The sequence below is a fragment of the Corapipo altera genome, unplaced genomic scaffold, assembly GCF_003945725.1.
Source record: "Corapipo altera isolate COAL_440 unplaced genomic scaffold, ASM394572v1 48b, whole genome shotgun sequence".
Classification (NCBI taxonomy): domain Eukaryota; kingdom Metazoa; phylum Chordata; class Aves; order Passeriformes; family Pipridae; genus Corapipo; species Corapipo altera.
Genome location: NW_020884884.1, coordinates 9874420 through 9885468, shown reverse-complemented (window position 1 = coordinate 9885468; position 11049 = coordinate 9874420).

The following is an 11049-nucleotide window of genomic DNA, read 5'->3' as shown; positions in this document are numbered from 1 at the left end:
AAATTAAAATTAAGAAAACAAAAGCCGTAAGGACCGCGCGGGCTTGGGGAGAGCCCCGGAAGCCATCCCCGGCGTGCGGGACCGCCCTGCCCCGGCCCGGCTCGGCCCCGGTCATGCACGGAGAGGAGGGAGCGTGGCAGCAGCGGCGGGCACAGGGATGTGCAGAGGAGGGGGGGGGGGCTGCACTTTTGCCTCCCTGATGGGACTTCCTTCCTATCGCTGTTTTTTTGATTTTATTTTCTATGTCATATTGTATATTTCGGCTCAGGCACTTTTAAAACTCCTGGTGTTGACACACGGTGAAGTCTCTGGCAAGTGCCAAAGCCCATCTCATGCTAGCACCTGCTATGGCTTGCTGCAGTTAAGTTAAATGTAAATAATAATAAAAAAGAACCCTCACTTTGATTTCTGTTTATTTTACACCAAAGCAACTGGCGTTGCTAGACAAGGGATTACTAGAATTTTTCTGATCTTGTCTTTCATCATGGTAGAAACAGCAATCTTATCCTCATGTTTTCTTACATCTCAAACCAAAATACATGCACCTTTGTATTAAGCTGCACTTGGTTTCCTTTACTTCTGGGAAATGGAAGTACAGTAGGCAACATGGGCCAAACCAGACTTATTTCTTGGTAATTCAAATTTGAACAATTTCCCTATGCCATTTCACAGGCTAGTTTGTGTACAATGGATCAGAGGGAGTTTTCCTTCCCCCCCCCCCCTCTTTTACACAGTATGAATGTTCAAAGAAATGCATTTGTGTTTGAATTTGCATATTCTGTTCTCAAGTCTGAAAAGAGTTACACATGCTTACACAGCAACAGCCTAATTATGTGGTAAAAGTTAGGTTTTTTTCTTGCTATACAAGAGAACCTAAACAAAAGAAACCCACAAATATTTAAAACCTAAGTAAACTTAGTCAAACAAAATTTGTGTATGCAGGACTAAATTTAACCTTCTGGGAATAAGAGAATGCAACAGGATCAAAGAGCCAAGTCACTCATTTCCTAGATTAAATAGACCTCTTCATCCTCCATTGATCTCTGCTGATGTCAATGGTCCTTGCTGTATCTTAAAGCACTTCACTTCGATAAACAACTTGCCTTCAAAAATCAGACAAGAAAAGCATTCAAATTGACTAAATCTAAACCACTCTGTAAATTTCCATTATATCAGGTCTAGCTCATTGACCTGTTGGCTCTGCCCACATCGATACGGTGTAGTTGATTAACAGTCTACATCTCTTACTCTTTTGGCCAGTAAGGCCTAAAGGTTCTTTGACAACAGGAGAATTCACATATAAGTGCCACTCAAGAGCCAACACCTGTCCTGTCCTCCTCTGCACAGACAGGTTAGTGGGCTTCAACATAGGTCAGTGCCCAGTGAAACCTGAATCATGCTGCTGGATCCAGAAGGCGAAGCAAGCCTGAGTGATTCTTATGGTTCCCTCACAACTTCAGTTCCTGAAGTTGTCCATACTGTTATTTCTGACAAGTGAGCTCTCCAACTTGACCGTGAAGAAAATAAATGGCCTGTCCTCTAGAGCTCACTTTAGTTGTTAATTCCCTCTCTTTCCCATGACTATTCAGGGAGGGGAAGATTAAATATATCTTTAAGAGCACTGTCATCTTATTAGAAGCAGTCTGTGACAATAAGAGATCCCCTGGCAACTGCAGAGAGGCAGAAACTTTTGTCCTTGCTGGAGAGCAATAGAGAAAAATCATACAATTTTATTTTCAAATGCACCTCATTACTGCTTTGATTTCCTTTATGATCAGTCAATATTTACTGACAGAAGTACCCACCCTAAGGTGGACTTTCTCTAATCTTATACTACTCAGAAGCTTCAATAGGAGCCACACCACTAGCGAGCACATTTACTCTACAAAACCCACATGAGATGAGAGCTGCCGGAAAAGCCAAGAAAAACCTTGAACTGATAGTAAGCACACTTTGTCCTCTCAATAACTATAGCTGTTGTAAGGGCTTTTTTCATTTCGTATTTCCATGTTACTCCTTACATTTTATTTTGCATTGGCTATGTTTTACCGTTTTACACTTAGCCTAGTAGGTATAACTCAGATAAAAGCTGATGGAAGGGGTAAAAGTGCTCAGAAAATGTCATGAGCTGACCTTAGCAGGGATGAACTCCAGTTTTTCCTCCCTCCACCAAAGTTTTCAACAGAGCCAACATAGGGGCTTCACTGCTCTTGGTGGTCAGAGAAAATACAAGCAGCTATGTCTTATCCATTCTGCTCTGGAAAATTTTGGAAATGACCCACATTGCTCCTATGTGAATTATTCTAGAGATGCTACAAGAATAGAGAACTTTTGATTTCCTAAAAGCAATCTTCAGGTGATCTGCACAGGGTAGTAACTGGGCAGCCCATCCTTCTAGTGCTCCTGGGCAGGAACACCGCATCACCCAAACAAGATGCAAGCAAGCTCCTGATTACTGCCACTTATTCTGAAACACACCACTGATTTAGGACCAGTTATGCTGCATTGTTTTTTCTCAGGATATGCATATGTATGTAATCAACCATACAAATCAGCACTTGCACCACTTTGAATGCGCATAGCCATCATCAGTGAATGGAAAGCACTTCTAGTACTTTATTTTATGTATGCATGCTACTGGCACCTGTACTGACTGAAGAGCACTAGTAAAACAAAGAGAAGTTTGACACTGCTCAGCAATTCATACTCCAGAGTAGTCAGAAGTATTCAGAAGAGAAATACCCGATCTTTTGCTGAGGAGGCTTTTTTAAAATTAAAAGCAGCTCTTAAAAGCAGATTATTGAGGGGACATAGTGTTTGAGATTCATTAATAATCCCTGTCCGTTTTCTTTCTTTTTCCGTCTCCTCAATACTGCAAAAGCAAAAAGTTGATGCTTGTAATAACAAATAATGACTTTATGGGAAAGGGAAGGGGAGAAAGGAGAGCCTTGTTATTGCAACACAGCTGAACCTTTGAAGGAAGGAGACAGAATTCTTCACTTACTCATACCAGAATCAGATATAGTCAGAGTACATTTTTTACACAGAATAGCAAATGAAACAGAAAAATATAAAACTTCAGGTTAATTTGTTAGCAGGAGAAAAGTGGTATTTACAAGCTAGATAGAACACAAAAGGTCCACAAATGAAAGTGGTTACTACTCAGATGGAAATATAAAAAAATGCCTGAACCACAATTTAAAAATAAATAAAAAAAAAATAGAAAAAGAGTACTTTTCCTTGTGCAACCAGTCTCTTACACTCACTCGTGCCTTTTTTCATAATCATAGGTGTGTGTGTCTGTGTCTCAGTATAGATATACCCTCTGCAAACTCAATAGCTGTGTCCTTTCTCCATGGTGGCACCAGTTGCTTGCCAAGTAGAAAACAACACCTCAGCTAGCACACATATCCTAAAGGCTCCTTTGTCTCTTGTTACAGTTTCATTCTAGAGAGAGAATTCTTATACAAGAACATAAAACAAGACGCATATATTGCTCTTACACAAGAACAGATGTTAAGAACAACTTATAACAACACTGCCCCTGTTACCCTAGGCAGAAAGCAAAACACACTCAATACTGGACACGCAATACTGGACCAGTCAGTTCAAAATGTAATTTTGAGGGAATGCATTAAGATGTCTTTGAGAGCTTCCAAATACGGAGTGCACCCCTTCAAGCAAAGCTCACAGATAAGGCACAGCATTTGGAGGCATTGATTACTTACAGAGACATTCCAGATGTTTTGGCCGTCACACTTCCATGAAAAAAGACATGATGGCCAAAACGTTGAGAATGTACCTGTAAATACTAAAAGGCTTAAAACTACTCTGCTTATCTTTCAACATTTTTCAAAATTACATACTGAGGATGTCATAGTCCTATCCCAAGGAAAGGTGGTCAAAGACAGTCTAATTAATACAGCAGTGTGTTACAATACAATCGGTTTAGAAGAAAAACCCCATATAAATAACACAGAAATACTCCCATCATGATTCTGAAGAATATAATTTTAAATATTGGGAAAGCTCAACAGAGAAACAGATGAAATACAGCTTGTTCAATGAAGAGGGGTTTTGGTTTGGGTTTTCCCTTGACCTTCAATAGTTTAGTATTTAGAAATACTATGGTTTTAAGGGACTTTTTTTTATTGGCCTGTAGAGAATAAAGGCTGAACGCATTTGCTAAGCAGGACCCTGATTCATCATGTAGAATGAAAACAAGACTCCAGCATATTAAAAAAAAAATCCCTGAAGAAGCAAGAGCTGAATCCAGGAATATGATCTGTTAATGGATGCTTTTTTGGTGTATAATACAATAATAGTCCAATTTAATGAAAATGAAGTATGAAGCAGATACTGAAGCCAATACCAATGCCTAGTAGTTAACATTCAGTCACTCAACAAATATTTATTTAGAGACAGTGTAACATGCCATTGCAGAACTTTGAGTTTTAAAAAGAGCCAAGAGGTTGTGTTTTGGTTTGGGTTTTTTTAAATTATTATTTTATTTTACAAAGTTTAATACTACAGGCAGCACAGCTCTTAAATCTTTTAATCTCTGGTATTTACTTCTAGAGGGTTTGCATGGCTCATGGCTGATGCCCAAACCTAAGTTGACTTTCTGTATAGCACTGAATTTTCCTCATAATCCTCATGAAGACTCAGAGTGGAACTGAAGCAGTGAGCTCTCTTAATCCCAGCACTAAATGCTAATTTAACCCTAATTCAGGCAAATAGATTTGGGCCTTGTTTTTATTCTGGCAAAGTGTAATTTACTCTAACAAAGGTCTTGAAAAGTATTTGTTTTAAAAGAGTCATTCTTAAATTACTGACTTAACAAGGGCACTGAACTCATTAACGCTGTGGACACTTGTTACCTAAAGAAGGTGACAAATTATTGTAAAACTGCAAAGAAATCCTAAATTCTTCAGGCACTGCAATAATAAATGCTACATCCCTGCCAAAAACAAGAGTTTTCTAGGAGCAGAAAACCCTCATAAAAAGGTAAATTCCTTATCACTACATCCTTTGACAGAATCACACAGTACTGCTGAAGCTGCCTGATTTCTAGGTTGTTTTTTTTTGTCCTAAAGAAAAGCTAGTTTTAATGGGTGAGGTTCTTGGTAATTGAAATCTCAGCCCAAAGGTACTGCTGTACTACTCCCAAATATATCCTGGGTGCTCGAAAACCTTAATTGACCAGAGGCAGTCATAGATACGCACAGTGGATAACTGTAACCAAGTCTTCTTTAGCTCCTTCCAAGTCAATGATGAACACAAAATTTCCCTGAGGGTGTGACCTGGAGCAAGAGCCTGACTCAGTTCTCTAACATCTGGGACAGCCTCCACCTACCCAGGACACCCCTGCTGCTCACAAGTCGTCTCCTTAAAGGTCGAGAGCTTACAGAAACCCAACTACTTAAAGTGACAGTAAAGTTCACCTTTTTCCCCCTTTGCCCTGAAACTTGTTCTATTTTGGGAACCAGTCCAAAATTCGTTTAGCATGGGGTATATCACCTGTTTCTCAAGTAGATGTGCTTCTGGAAGTATTTATAGGCTCTTAAGTAGAGATAAAATATTGGTAATAGTACAAATGATTCACATACAGACAGGGAGTTGGATAGTTGTCCTCCTTCTCCCCCAAAGCCGTTGCTGTGCTTTGTGTTTTCCTTCCATTTCTATGTGCTCCATATTTTGCGTGAGGCATCTGTTACCCATAACAGCCCTGGCTGTGCATACTAAGGGACATTTCTTTTCATTACATTGTAATGTATAATTTATGACAATGTGTCATTTCACCAAGAAAAAAGTAAGAGTAGGAGGAAACCACAACTATTATATCCCAAGCAATTGATGTGGAGAAATAAATTTAAATTCACTGCAAGTTGCTTTTACATTCTCCAAACCCCTGACCCTTCTGTTTCAATAGTCATAAGAATTACAACAAGGACCATTACAGCTTGCTACAAATTAACGTTAGTGATGAGCCCAAGACAATCTAGTGAGTTTGCTTACAACACATATATTCAAATAAGAATTCATTATTCCATTTTTGCATATTCAAACCCAATATTAAGCAGCAACACCACTAACTAGGGTAGGAGCTTAAATTTCCACAAAGTCAAAGTTGGGGACTACATAAATACCCTTACGTAGTCACTGATTCCAAGTTACTTTTTGCATTGTTACAGACAGCTACAGTCAGATTTCAAATATCTGAAAATCCCATGCAGCAACATGGAATCTGAGGCATAGTTGTTTTTTTCTTCTTTCATTACCAGTGACAAAGGAGTTGGTCCAACATTTCACACTGTCTTTCAAAAGTCATTAAATTAATTTCAAAAAGTGCCAAAACCTCTGAATCTCCGTCTCTAGCAAGTTTATTAGAGCTTCTCATCTACACTCTACTTCAGAATGGTTGTAATAATAGTATTTGCTCAACTGTGGGAGTTGTTGACTTACTGATTTTATATGATTTGTCCTATAGACAAGGTAAGTGCAGCAACCAAAGGAGAGAACAATGTTTAGAACTCTTTTCTCTTCAAACAGCAAGGCTTTGGGAACACAGCTAAAACCTCCAATTACATTTTTCAAATAGCGGAGCATGTTAGACCAGTACGGCCCAAAATCTCGGCCAGCCTGACAGGCTCAGCAGGTTTTCTCCTTGAATTATGTCACTAACTCAGAGACAAGTACAACAGAGTCCCAGACATGCCTTGCATCAGAAGTGAACAATGACACATGAACACCCCACTCAAGCTTTCAGAGACACAAGAGGAAGTTTTGCTGCAAGAGTCCTGCAGAACATCCATGCAAGCGATGAAACTAAGAACAGGACCTCCTGCCCTCCCTTAGCCCCAGTCAACATTAAAGGCATCTACAGCAGTCAATTTGAGATATTTCTCACCAACAGCACAAGTTGTTTTCATTATGCTTAATGATCACCGATGGGATTTTCCACCCGTGATCATTGAGCACAGTGTCCACACTGACATGAGTTTTCAATAAAATCAGTAAGATTTTGAACTCACAGCACAAATTGTTGTTATCACAACAATTCGGCTCAAACCCATCTTGGGTATTAAAGCTTTTCCTGGAACCTACCCATTTCCAAAGACTGATTGCACAGAGCTTCATCTAGTTATCCAGTTGTATGCTTTATTAAAAGTCTTTCAAGCTGTGTGATGTAATGCACCTGATCCCCAGCAAAGCATTGGAAAATCCGCACATATGTTTGTCAGAAAAATAAAAGGCCATTCATAATTTGTAGCAATATGCAAAGGCAAGCTAACAACTGGGAATCAGCGTTTTGCTTAAATAGATCATGTTTTGTCCTGAACACAGTAAAGAACTTAAGTTTCTAAGTCTTTCATTGATTGGATACTCATGATTTGGCTTAACACAAGGTGTTGGCACATTTCCACAGTTACAGGCACATAAATGACTTAAGCGGAGTTCTCCAACAAGCTGAATTAACTCAGTGTACACATTATTAACACCACTCTTGCTTTGCACCTAAATATTCTTGTTTACATATTTTATTTAGTTTTAATGTTTTTGTTTATGTTGTGTAGTTTTATCTCCTAAAAATGTTCTGGAAGCAAAGATGCTTGTGAATGGATACTTTTTGATGAAAACAGTAATTTTTGTAGTCTGAGTCCATGCAATTTCAATAGAAGTTTATATTCAAATTAAAAGCTAGTTCACACTAAAAACACTTATCTTTTAAAGTTATTCTACCAGAAAATACCCAATATCCCTACCACACTTAAAAGAATGAAAACAAAGACAAGCCTGAACTATCTATTCTGTAAGGCAACTTTCAATTCTCTTCCAGTAAATCCTGGCAAACAAATGAGAGAACTAATCTCCTGAGAGATAAATAAGTAATTTGTGTCGAAACTCTTACATATCTTTAATAAATAGCAGAAACAGATTATAAATCATTGAAATGAAATTACTGAGGTTGGAAGCTGAGCTGCTCAGCTCCTGGCATGAAGCATGTAGTGTTACTGGCAAGTGTCAGAATCAAAGTAGGACTAGTAAGTACCAAGCTCAAAGGTTAGTGCATGTTTTCCTCATGCACTTATGTGGAATAACTTTCACTTTCTAGCTGAGATTTTTGGTCTGTAAACAACACAAATGGTTAGTTCCTATTAGCTTCCAACAGAAAGTGAGCTGTGAAATACCCATTTTGTGATAGGGAATTTCAGCCACAAAAAGGAAGAAGACAGTGAAAAAGAGAAAAAAGAGAATCACAAAGTGCTGTTCTGGCTGACCAAAAGATCCCTTGCCTTATAAAGGGGTTTTGGTTCTTTTTCCTCTTGGAATTTCGCTTTTCTTCCCTGTGAAGTCTGAGTTCATTTTAATCTTCATGCTTTAAAAGATGTCCATAAAAGTATCCTTCAAAATACTTAGTTCTGCTATTTTGGGAAGTGTTTAATGTCTATTCTGGAGTAACAGAGAAGCAAGTGGGATTTTCAGCAGTTTGAGATTGTACTGAAGCTGGGACGAAGCAAAGTGCTCTTTAGGAATTGCCACAGCATTCCCCCTTTCAGTGAAATAGAAAGGCTCCCATGTTTTTCTCTGCCATCTGACACTGTCAGCATTGTTTCCTAACTACTTTTTGTCCTGTAGGAGTCTGCTGATGAAATGCCAGCTCCTCACTGGCTACAAATCCTCACCCTCTCTCCTCCTTCCACCCTTCTTCTCCCACAGACCCATCCCAGACTCCTCCTTCACAGCTTTTTCCCCTGTGTCACTCTATCCTTTTCTCAAACTGACAGTTCACTTTCACTCAAAATGTTCCATTTAAAGAGACTCATTAAATACCACTGTCATAAATCCATAGATATAAGCCAATAAACCATCATATCACAGTGAAGTTTTATAATATCTTTTAGATATTTCTTGGCGAGGATCCATCACAACTCATTAAATGCCCTAATGTCTGATCCTCTCAGTTGAAAACCTATACTAAATGTGAAATGTCCTGACTTCTATTACCTATGTTACATATTTTTCAAAATGAAAAGGAAGTTTTGTCAACTTCATTCCCTTTTGACTGTAGATACTCATGATTTGCAGTCTAGTCAGCTTCCATCCTTCTGCTTGATTCTTCAAGCAGGTTTTTTCTCCCTGTGTCCCACTACAAGCAGTTTTGGGCTCTTTTAATTACTATCAGATGGATCTCCTGTGATTTCTATACTGGATCATAAAAGCACCTCCTGTGTAAAATACAGAGCAAGCATAGGTTCTGATGATACTGCCTGAAATTCTTCACTTCTTAAATTTAAAGGATCACATTAGTCTTAACGGTTACCAACACAGTAGATATCGAGGTTTGGCAAGTTATCCAGCCAAAGATGATTAAATTACTTCCAGAGCCACTGCTCTCCAGGTTTTCACTTTGCAAACCAGCCTGTATTTTATCTTTACTGTGTAACTGCATAGTGAGCCTGAGCTTGGCAGTGCCAGGCTTACCGAGCATCTCCACCACTTCTTTTCAGGTGCTGCAAGTTTCCATCATCTGGTGCTCCCTCAGCCTTTGCACAGGCTGCAAATATTTGTTAGCTAGGTTTGTTTACTCCAAGGGCACTTTTAAAAGTAATCTTGATTGGGCGAAGAACTAAGTTTTGCCAAGTTTTTCTAAAAACACTGTGCCCATCACAGTTATATTTTGAGACCTGTCAGTCATGTAGTTTTAATACTGTTTTGCACTAAATCAAGTTTTTCTAGGTTCTGACATAAACAGTGTATGACATCAACTAAAATGTTCTACAGGAAGCAGAACACTGCTTAAACAGTCATGATTTCTGGAAGCGAAACTTTCAGAAAAGTTTTGTTTAGTGGGATATGTGACACCAGAGCACTACTGTGTGGTACCAAGTTCACCTGTTCATTCTTTACCCGTTCTTATATTAGTTGTTCCATTGTCTTTCCCAGAATGAGACCATAAGTTATCTTTCTGAAACTACTGCTTTGATGTCAAGTTTAGGTCAAATCTCTTCATGTCTTCTTCCATGGTTTCAAATAGTTGTCTGTGGAGTAAATCAGTATCAGAGAGACCCACTCAGACCTCTTTCAAAACTCTCAGACGAAAGTAATTTCAGCCTGTCAATATGCAAGTCAAGCAACTCCTCTTTAGCATCCTGGTTTCTTAAGAGTAATACTGAGATGCTTTTGATTCCATCCTGTGATTTCTACATCACTGGACTTCTCTCAAATACAAAGCACAAATATAACTGCTCAGCCTTATTACGATTATTGCTTATTCTTCTGTTTTTACATTCAAGTGAACTAATAACATTTTCTTCATTCGTATTTTTAAATCCCTTTTAGCATAGGCTCTACCATTCACAGCTCCGTCAATGGCTCTGTCATTTTCATTTCCTTTTCTTGCAAGTTCTCTATCACTGACAGACTGATCAACATCAGTCATTAATTCTGCCTGTACGGGCAGCTTTCTTACTGCAGCTACCTGCAGTAGCTTTTTGAGCACATAGCAACACTTCTTTCAAGAAACTCTGAAGGAAAACCTGAGTGATGATTCAGTCCATGAATCAGCCAACTGATCCAATGCCAAGAAGGTCAAAGTGTTTAAACACTTTGCCCAAAGCCAGCTGAGAGCAGGCTGCTGGTACAGTGACCCCAGTGACAGGGATTAAGTATCCTATAGATTAGAGACAGAGTTAGCAAGAAAAATACTTAAGTTAAACACTCTCACCTTATGTTTCTCACAGAATATTTAATGACTGGCCTAGACTAAATTCAGAACCTTTGAGAGCTAATAGGGAATGGTTCTGTAACAAAGAACCGGAATATGCAAACTCAGCAGCTACTTCTGAAAAAAAAAAAAAAGGGATGGCAGAGGTTGTAAGAAAATAGAGCAGATGCCAGAAAGAAGAGATGTCAAGATTTCCAGACTTAACTGAAATCCCTAGAAAAATTATATTTTGAATAACTAAACTAGTATGCCATTGAATGAAACGAAGAGAGTAATAGCAGTTACTTTGGATCTATCAACACCAAATCTTGACCAACCAA